Source organism: Anastrepha obliqua, chromosome 4 (genome assembly GCF_027943255.1).
Source record: "Anastrepha obliqua isolate idAnaObli1 chromosome 4, idAnaObli1_1.0, whole genome shotgun sequence".
Lineage (NCBI taxonomy): Eukaryota > Metazoa > Arthropoda > Insecta > Diptera > Tephritidae > Anastrepha > Anastrepha obliqua.
Genome location: NC_072895.1, coordinates 46,305,602 through 46,316,268, shown reverse-complemented (window position 1 = coordinate 46,316,268; position 10,667 = coordinate 46,305,602). Strand labels below are relative to the sequence as shown.

Here is a 10,667-nt window from a genome sequence, read left to right as displayed (position 1 = left end):
CATAACATAACATAACATAACATAACATAACATAACATAACATAACATAACATAACATAACATAACATAACATAACATAACATAACATAACATAACATAACATAACATAACATAACATAACATAACATAACATAACATAACATAACATAACATAACATAACATAACATAACATAACATAACATAACATAACATAACATAACATAACATAACATAACATAACATAACATAACATAACATAACATAACATAACATAACATAACATAACATAACATAACATAACATAACATAACATAACATAACATAACATAACATAACATAACATAACATAACATAACATAACATAACATAACATAACATAACATAACATAACATAACATAACATAACATAACATAACATAACATAACATAACATAACATAGCATAACATAACATAACATAACATAACATAACATAACATAACATAACATAACATAACATAACATAACATAACATAACATAACATAACATAACATAACATAACATAACATAACATAACATAACATAACATAACATAACATAACATAACATAACATAACAAATTACCCCGTATTAAAGCACTTATCAACAGCTTTCATTTGATACTCATATTGTACATACACAACCAAAAGTTACCCGGGTTCACGTTTTGACCTATATCTCGAGACCCCAGTCACGGAGCGGCATGAAAAATATTCTGTACTAAAGCATTCACCAGCAGCTTTCATTTGATACCCATATTGTACATACACGTCCGAAGGTTACCCGGGTCCACGTTTTGACCTATATCTTGAGACCCTATCTACCAATAGGTATTCAAACTATACGGAAATCATCTTCAATACCTACTTAACAATGTGTGTAAGTTTGGTTTAATTCGGTTCAAAGACACGGTGGGTCCACGTTTTGGCATATATTTCCAGACCCTAGTCATCAATAGGTATGAAAATTACCCCGTACTAAAGCACTTATCAACAGCTTTCATTTGATATCCATATTGTACAAACACATTCTAGGGTCCACGTTTTGGTCTCTATTTCGAGACCCTAGTCACGGAGCGGATGGAAATACTCTGAACTAAAGCATTCACCAACAGCTTCCATTTGATACCCATATTGTACATACATATCCGAAGGTTACCCGGGTCCACGTTTTGACCTATATCTCGAGACCCTATCTACCAATAGGTATCCAAACTATACAGAAATCATCTTCAATACCTACTTAACAATGTGTGTAAGTTTGGTTTAATTCGGTTCAAAGACTCGGCGGGTCCACGTTTTGGAATATATTTCGAGACCCTAGTCATCAATAGGTATGAAAATTACCCCGTATTAAAGCACTTATCAACAGCTTTCATTTGATATCCATATTGTACAAACACATTCTAGGGTCCACGTTTTGGTCTCTATCTCGAGATCCTAGTCACGGAGCGGATGGAAATACTCTGAACTAAAGCATTCACCAGCAGCTTCCATTTGATACCCATATCGTACATACACATCAGAAGGTTACCCGGGTCCGGTCCACGTTTTGACCTATATCTCGAGACCATATCTACCAATAGGTACCCAAACTATACGGAAACCATCTTCAATACCTCCTTAACAATGTGTGGAAGTTTGGTTTAATTCGGTGCAAAGACACGGCGGGTCCACGTTTTGGCATATATTTCCAGACCCTAGTCATCAATAGGTATGAAAATTACCCCGTATTAAAGCACTTATCAACAGCTTTCATTTGATACCCGTATTGTACATACACATCCGAAGGTTACCCGGGTCCACGTTTTGACCTATATCTCGAGCCCTATTTCCAAAATAAAATATAATCCATGTTACTCGTGATGTAACTTTCGAATGCTGAAAGAATTTTTAAAATCGGTCCAGTAGTTTTTGAGCCTATTCATTACAACCAAACAAACAAAGTTTTCCTCTTTATAATATTAGTATAGATATGGTAAATATTACCATACATTTTTTCCTTCATATATAATAAAAAAATAATAATAATAACATTAAAACAACAGGTATTATTAACAAACTTGGTTTTATTTTAAATTCTTCAAGTAAATCAAATTAATAATAATCAATAAGAAGGCATATGCCAATACAAATACGTGAATTTATATATGTACATATGCGCATATACATACATATATACGCTCACTTAAGTAGGAGAGAGCAAGATGTCGAACGTTGCCGTTCGTTTGCTTTGTCGTTCGTTCCGCGCTTTCGCTTGCAGTTCATGCAATGCAATGACCAAGGTAACGACAAATGAGCAAGGTAACGGCAATGAGCAAGGTAACTACATATGAGCAAGGTAATACTAATGAGCAAGGTAACGACACATTTTTTCGTGCGTGCAGCCTGTTAAATCGAATTATAGGACGTTATCACGTCAAAAATAAAAATAATAACCTGAAACTATAAATCGCAAGTTACAAATTTATTTACATATGTAATCAGCATCTGCATAACTACTATGGTATTCTAACCATTTTCCACAAGATGTCTATAGTGAGCCATAATTCACTATGTAAGCACACATTGCATCTTGTCACACTATACGACATTTCTTTGATAGATTGTTTGGTGAAGCCAGTTGTGTCTTACATATTCCTAAATGGAGCTAAAACAAAAAGAGATAATTTTATAGTAAAAAGGGGTTTCCAATAAGAGGTGTTATTCCCGTAAAAGATCAATTGTTTCGTTGCTTGTGTGGCACTTAGCGCCGTCTTGTTGAAAATAAATGTTGTCCAGATCAATACCATCCAATTCCGGCCATAAAATATCATTAATCATCTGTCGATAGCGCAATCCATTCACCGTAACTTTTGCTCCAGCTTCATTTTCGAAAAAGTAAGGACCAACGACTCCACCGGACCATAAACCGCACCAAACAGTCACACGTTGAGGATAGAGAGGTTTTTCAACAATAACTCTTGGATTTTCTGAGACTCATATCCGACAATTTTGCTTGTAGACGAGGCCACCGAGGTGGAAATGGGCCTCATCACTAAAGATGATTTTTCGATGGAATTCTGGATCATTTTCATGCATTTCAACAACCCCATCAGCAAAGACACGACGTTGTTGATGATCGGCCGGCCTGAGTTCTTGTGCTAACTGCCTTTTATAAGCCTTAAGACCCAAATCTTTATGCAAAATACAGTGTAATGACGTTTGTGGCATGCCTAATTTCAAAGAACGACGAGGAATGGACAAATATGGGTTTCCTTCAACACTTTCGGCTATAACAGCAATATTTTCGGCTGTTCTTGAGCGACGCGCACGAGTTTTATTCTTCACATCACTAACTAGTCCCAACAGCTCGAATTTTTTCACCAATTTCTGTATTGCGGTCCGACAAGATGCTTCACGATGACATAAAAATGTTCGAGTTTTACAAACCGACTGCCAATTTTTCACCATTTTTATAGTGAATTTTAATAATTTCAATGCGCTGTTTAAACGTGTATCGTTCCATTTTTATTAATGGCGCAGTTTCCACTTGTCAAATATCAAAAAATGACAGCTTCAGAAGTGACATCTACCGAAATAGCGGGGTATTCAAAATAACACCTGTTATTGGAAAACCATTTACAATATTTTTCAGTACCACGAGGCTAAAATCATGGAAATCGTGAAATCGTGAAGCCCGACCGGCATGCGAACACGTATTTCATTATTTAGAAACTGAAGATAAGCCAGCCTGACCTTTAAAACAGGCTTATTGCATGAGAATTACCGAAAAATACTCTACACCTGGGACTCTTTGCTAAAACGCAACGAAGTCGACCCATTTCTGAAGCGAACGGTAACATGCGTTCAAAAATCGGCCACATGTGAAACAGAAACAGTCACAAACAGTCATGTGAGAAAAAAAATCACGGTGAGCCTTCTAAACGACCATCAAGCCCTAATTAATGGCCGGTCGAGAAAGTTTCGCTGTGTGTTTGCTGGGATTGGAAATGGAAATCATATACTACAATAAGTAAATATAAGCGGCACACATTGAGTCAAATACTTAAACCGGTTCTCTAATAGCATCAACCGACCAAACAACAAAAGCTACCAAAAGCAGCGAAGAGTGAGGGTGTTGTGTTCCATCAAGATAACGTTAGACCCCACACATCTCTTATGATTACTATTATACACAGTTTATTTCAAATTAAATTTTACAAATAAGTGTGAAAAATAGACACTAACAGATAAGGTTTTTGAAGTGAAAACTTCTTTGGAATCGTTGGGAGTGATTTGAGAAAAAGTGAAACGAAAAAAGCGACACTCTTGGCTACGAATATTACATATAAACGTAGCGACGAACTAAATAACTTTTAGGCCAGCGCCGACAGCATGGCGCGATAGCCGAGCGGCTAGCAATGTGAGCTTCCGATCCAAAATTCTTGGTTTGAATCACAAGAAAAAAAATTTTTTTATACAGTTATTTTATTTTATTTTATGATATGTTTATGAGGAGCTTTTTTCATGGCAGAAATACACTCGGTGTTTTGCCATTGCCTGCTGAGGGGTGAGCGCTATTAGAAAAATAGTTTTCCTTAATTTTGGTGCTTTCACCGAGACTCGAACTGACGTTCTCTCTGTGAATTCTGAATAGTAGTCACGCACCAACCCATTCGGCTACGGCGTTTGTTTAATTTTACTGATGCAAAAATGAGGAAAAATATATGAATAAAGTTTGCTTACTGTTTACACATTTTCCAAAGGTGACGGAGAACCAAAAAAAAAAGTCGATTTTCAAACAAATACGAGTGCATATGTGTAATTGTGTTAGAGTTTCGGTCACGCCCCAGCAAAACCTGCGTGCATATGTGTTTGTAACATTCAAAAAAATGTAATTGTGTTAGAGTTTCGGTCACGCAGGTTTTGCTGGGGACGCTCATAATAGCAACCGCGTGTGTATTTTTATATTCGTAAATATTTTCATTTTTAAATATTTACCGCAATTATGCCGTAAAATAATACAGAAAAGTGTCGTGAGTATCGACAGAAAAAAAAATCAATAAATAGCATCACGGAATTCATTCACGAAAATTTAATAAAGTATACACCAGAAGTATCGCGGATACTTAGAAAAGATTACAATAAAGTTCCAATGATTTTAAGTGGCGATTTTAACGTAAATTTTGCATTGGACACAGCGGTTCCTTTAATTGACGTTCTCAATACAACATTCAATTTAAAAATGTGTAACAATCGCACTGAATCGACAACACGAATAAAAACAACCATTGACGCGGTATTTCAAAGATATGTTGACAACATCGAAACCAAAGCATTTGTATCATATTTTATCTATCATAAGCCATTCGTATCATTTGCTTACATCTCACACGATATGCCAGAAAGTCTGAGAGTTTGGATTTGCAAACCGTTCTTGATGAGATAAAACTAGCCTCAAGAGATGATTGTGAAAAGGGGCTGGTCAGATATTTTACCAATAGAGAAGAGGACTGCTTCGTTAGCGGAATTATGAAAGTGCCCTCAAAATCAACAAAAGTTATAGAAAAAATTGAGCATATTTGATATACAGTTGTGTTCAAAATAATAGGAGTGACCTCAACATAAAACAAAAAGTTTTATTTATTAATATTAAAAAAGAACAAATATTTGTGTACAAAAACTTTAATAAATCACTGTTCAAAATAAAAAAAAAATACCAGTCTAACGGTTAGACGCGATAGAAGTGAAACCTTCCGTAAAACAAACTGAGAGAGAATAAGACGAAAGCAGCATTAGGAGCGGGATAATTATAGGTTCATTATAATATTGCTATAAAGTTCATATTTTATTTTCTTCATTTTATTATTATTCATCCTCAATGTTTTCAATTTCAACAAATGATACGAGTGGCTTATGATAGATAAAATATGATACAAATGCTTTGGTTTCGATGTTGTCAAAAAAAATACCCAAACGAACCGAAGAAACAGACTTACAAAATTTCTTCCATTTTCGTCTACTTGTATTCATATAAAAATTTATGTCTCTTCCCACCAAAGCTAAATGTATTAGTATATTTCTTCTTGTATTTATTCAAGGCCGAAATCGCGGCGGTACTGCAATACCGGGCCAACCCGTGGCAGAGGTGGACGACCAAGCCTTTAAAACACTCCGCCCATTTCCAAAAATCAGTTTAACATTTGTTGTCCTCCGATGGAGGATCTATCAGATGTTAAGCTACAAAGCTACACTTTGATCTTAGCCATAAGGCCGAGAAGCGATAACCATACACAACCAACAAACTCAATATATTTTCAATACATTTTCTAATAAACCTTTTGAGAATTACACGCTCACAAAAATTAATGTACGAAATATTTATACCGATTCACTTAAACTGACTTTCAGTATCTAAACCAAACATAGAAAAGCCAACAAGCAACGGCGAGCTGTTTGATTTCATGTTCGTGCCTGTGTATGTGCATTTGTGCGTTCATATCGCCACAGTGCATGACTACCAGCCTTGGCTGAGCACAGTAAGAAAATGTATTCGAGCGTATATATGTATGTATGTACGTTAGTGTGTTTGTACGATTGTGCTCTGCGCTCAGCTTTGTGTCGATTTTACTGTGCGCTGCGCAGGTTGGGGTATTCTTGCAGAATGTAAAGATGATTCACACACTGTCGACCGACTGGGTACAGTTGTCACTAGTGATGATATGTATAATTTTTATATGAAAAATCAAGGCGAATCTATTGAAGGTGGTTAGCAATAACACAGCTGATTTGTTATTTTTTTCTTCAGCCGTGTACATTTGGATGTCAACACAAAATTGAATTACGAAACGTTTTACTTAGCTTAGTGTATGAATTCACCTTGGAAAAAATTCAATTTTCTTCTATAATAAAATTTTAATAAAAAAACTGTTTTCAATAAATAATCAGAAATGTCCTACAATGCAAATTTCAAAAAAAAAAAATTCCATTTTCGTCTACTTGTATTCATATAAAAATTTATGTCTCTTCTCACCAAAGCTAAATGTATTAGTATATTTCTTCTTGTATTTATTCAAGGCCGAAATCCCGGCGGTACTGCAATACCGGGCCAACCCGTGGCAGAGGTGGACCAAGCCCTTAAAACACTCCGCCTATTCCCAAAAATCAGTTTAACATTTGTTGTCCTCCGATAGAGGATCTATCAGATGTTAAGCTGATAAGATAACCATACACAACCAACAAACTCAATACATTTTCAATGCATTTTCTAATAACCCTTTTGAGAATTACACGCTCACAAAAATTATTTATATCAACATATAATATAGCCGTAGCCGCGGTAGCCGAGCGACTAGCAATGTGAGCTTCCGGTCCAAAATCCTTGGTTCGAATTACAAGAAAAAATAAAAGTTATTTTTATTTAGTTCGTCGCTACGTTTATATCAACATATAATATAACGCTTCGTAGCCAAGAGGGTCGCTTTTTCGTTTCACTTTTCCTCAAATCACTCCCAACGATTCTAAAGAAGTTTTCACTTCAAAAGTGTAACAAAATACTCAATAAATAAGAAAATAAAAAAATATTTCACTAATTATAATGAATTATTTGCGATAGTTTTTCTAATATTTAGTTGCATAACCACGATTTTTTACTGATATGAGATCACGACACCTTTTCAGTGGAATTTGCTTTCATGCCTCCTAGACTGTCATCACATGTCATCACATGATATCAACTCCCATAACCCGAAACCAATCCTTGGCAAATTTACAATAGCGCATTCTATTCTGTGTATGACAACATTAGGTTTTCTCAAATTCCCACACACACCTGCTGATCCATTCTTTCTTTCATTTAGTGGATTGGTCCAACGTACAGTGCGGCCGATTCCCAAAAAGCTGGCCAAAACTCAAAAAATTAAGTAATTGATTCGAAATTTCTTACTCGGGGGTTGTCAGGGTCGCTGATTACGAATTTGATCTTAAAATTTTGAAAATCCACCCCCATCCACCCCTATTGGCCACCCCCTCACGTGAAATAGCGTATATTCAAGAACATAATCAAGATGCATGTAAATTGATATGTTTTCGGGGTCGCAAGGTAGCAAGTGGTAGCAGCTGAATCTTATTTTATTCAGTAACCATTACTTTTTTGAGTAACCTTTAATAGGTTTCAAAGCAGCATATGACGGCGTTGTATTACTATACAGTTTGAAAACTCAAATTTTATAAAAAAAATTGCAAAAAATGTATCTACGTATTGCTGCAGCTAAAAATTTTGTGTCGAGGTATTGATATGTACTAAAGATTTCTCGTATTTTACTAACCTTCCGAAGATGATTCCATTTGTTCAATTTACTCCATTACAAAATCTTTCAAATGTGTACAACTTTCACTATTCATCGACAGTAATACGATGCTCAAACGAAAACTCTATCTAGAAACTTTTTTTTCGACTTTTGGCCAGCTTTTTGGGAATCAGCCGCACTGTGCAACGCCACTATAAGAAAAACTTCCCCATATCATTACTTTCGCATCGCCAGATTTGCTTGTCTTGGCCGTGTATTGGGAATTATATTCAGCAGTTTGCGGACGTTGGACGTACTGCCTAGACCCAGTTTCTCCAAATAGAACCACCTTAGTTTCATCGGTCCACAAAATATCTCTCCATTTTTCTTTTAGCCAATTTACGTGTTCTTTGGCAAAATTTAAGCGTGCGGTTACGTGCTTTTTTGTCGACTAAGGAACTTTCAAAGGCTCAGTATGGCTGGCGTTGTATAGAGAGGGAGTTCTCGCTAAGACGATCCACCTCATCAGAGTCCTTTACGAGAGATCCGAGCCGGCAGTGCTGCACAACAACAACAACCCTTTCACCCTGTCGCCCCTACTCTTCGCCTAGCCAACTGACCTGCACAAAAGAGGTATAGTACGGAGTTGTACCAGATATCTTGAGGATCTGCACTTCGCCGATGACATCTGCCTCCCCTCTCACAAACTTACTGGCATGCAAGCGAAGGCGGATAGACTAGTGACGCTGGCACGCACCGTCGGACTTGAGGTCAACATCGCCAAGACAAAAGCTAGGGGAGTGAACCAAAATAAAGCAAGACGGGTGTCCGGTGGAATTTGTTGAAAGCTTCTGCTACCTCGGCTGCACTATCACGAGAGACAGAGGAGCAGATGAAGATGTCAACTGCAGGCGAAACAAAGCAAGGGCGGCGTTTCGGGTGAATGCATACAGTAGGGCGTATTCACTAATGTCAAGACACACTGACCTGCGAATATTCAGCTCATGTGCGAGTCTCGAGTATTGCCTTTTTTCTGACACTGTTCTTCGCTGCTTAAATTTTCCTCTTTGGTATCTAATTCGATTCTTTATACTTACTTTTCTGTTTTCTACACGAAATGTTTAATAATACGTTTTTATAATAGTTTGTAGCTCACACTGCTATTTTTTTGAACACCACAGAAGCAAACCTCACACAGAAGTGAATGTTCCTTAGCAACTAACTCAAGATAATGCTTCGTATTGTGATTGAATATACCTATGGTAACATGGTTGGCATAGCCACTCCTATTATTTTGAATACAGCTGTAAAACGGTTAGGTTAGGTTAGGTAGTGATGGTTGCCCAAAGAGTGGGCTCACTTGGACGAAAGAGTTTGGTTCATCTTTTGTGATACCATTGCAAGAGGGCAAAACGAGGTGGAGGAAAAGGACGATAGTACGAAAGGGAAAGGGTTAGGGAGGGTTGAGTGTTTGTGGACTATGAGCGGTGACTGGTCTGCGGTTGTGTTAACCTCTCTACATTGCTGAGGAAGTTCATCAGTTTTTTGTTATTAAGACCCCCTATATCAGCAGGCGCAGAAAAGAAGTGAGAACCAAGATGCTTGAATCTTAGTCCCGCGAGAGCTGGGCAGCTGAGGAGCAGGTGCTGAGATGATTCCACCTCATCCTCCATACAGCTGATGAAAAAGGAATCAAAGTGATTCCGGGTCTAACGGCATGTGTACCCCGCGGATAGTGCCCCGTGAGGATGCCCACGAAATTTGAGAGATGAGATTTCGTTATCCTCAGAATATCCCTCGAACGCCTCCTATCCAAACGTGGCCAGAAGGACTTCGCCACCCTACACGTTCGTGTACTTACCCAGCGCTCGCTGAGTTGGTGCAAAGCCCATCCTTCCAGTAGTAGAGCGCAGGTTGTCAAGCGGATCCCGATCCTCTCCTTTTGCGAGCACACTACCTCACAGGTCCCTTGTCTGGCCAGCTCGTCGGCTTCGCAGTTTCCAGCAATGTCACTGTGACCAGGTACCCAAATTATCTTTATTTCGAAGAACTCTGATGCAATCGAGAGAGAGATCAGGCATTCCCTGACCAGTTTTCGTAAGTAGCCAGTCAGCTGCTTCTTTAATTGTGGCCACCTCTGCTTGGAACACACTGCAGTGATCCGGTAGCCTGAATTACGGATAATTCTGACGATATTAACTTGATAGTCGAAATAAGAGGAACAAAATCATGAGAACTTTTTCCCTTTCTCATGGGTTATTGGCAAGTTATGACAGCTCATATATTTTTCATATAATTGTAATAATTTGTTTATGAAAATATGTATAGTTCAACTTTCTACCATATAAATCCAATTTTCAAACTTTGTACAAATTAAAAAAATCAGGAAAATTTCAAACC

General features: G+C 37.3%; 1 non-coding gene and 1 pseudogene across 1 annotated transcript; both read right to left on the bottom strand.

The window, feature by feature from the left end:
- Positions 1-6,071: 6,071 nt before the first annotated feature.
- On the bottom strand, positions 6,072-6,264 carry LOC129246649 (U2 spliceosomal RNA). The gene has a single exon (XR_008582513.1). It is a non-coding gene; the product is annotated as a U2 spliceosomal RNA (small nuclear RNA).
- A 783-nt stretch (positions 6,265-7,047) lies between these two features.
- Positions 7,048-7,222, bottom strand: LOC129246595 (U2 spliceosomal RNA; annotated as a pseudogene).
- Between the last annotated feature and the right edge of the window lie 3,445 nt (positions 7,223-10,667).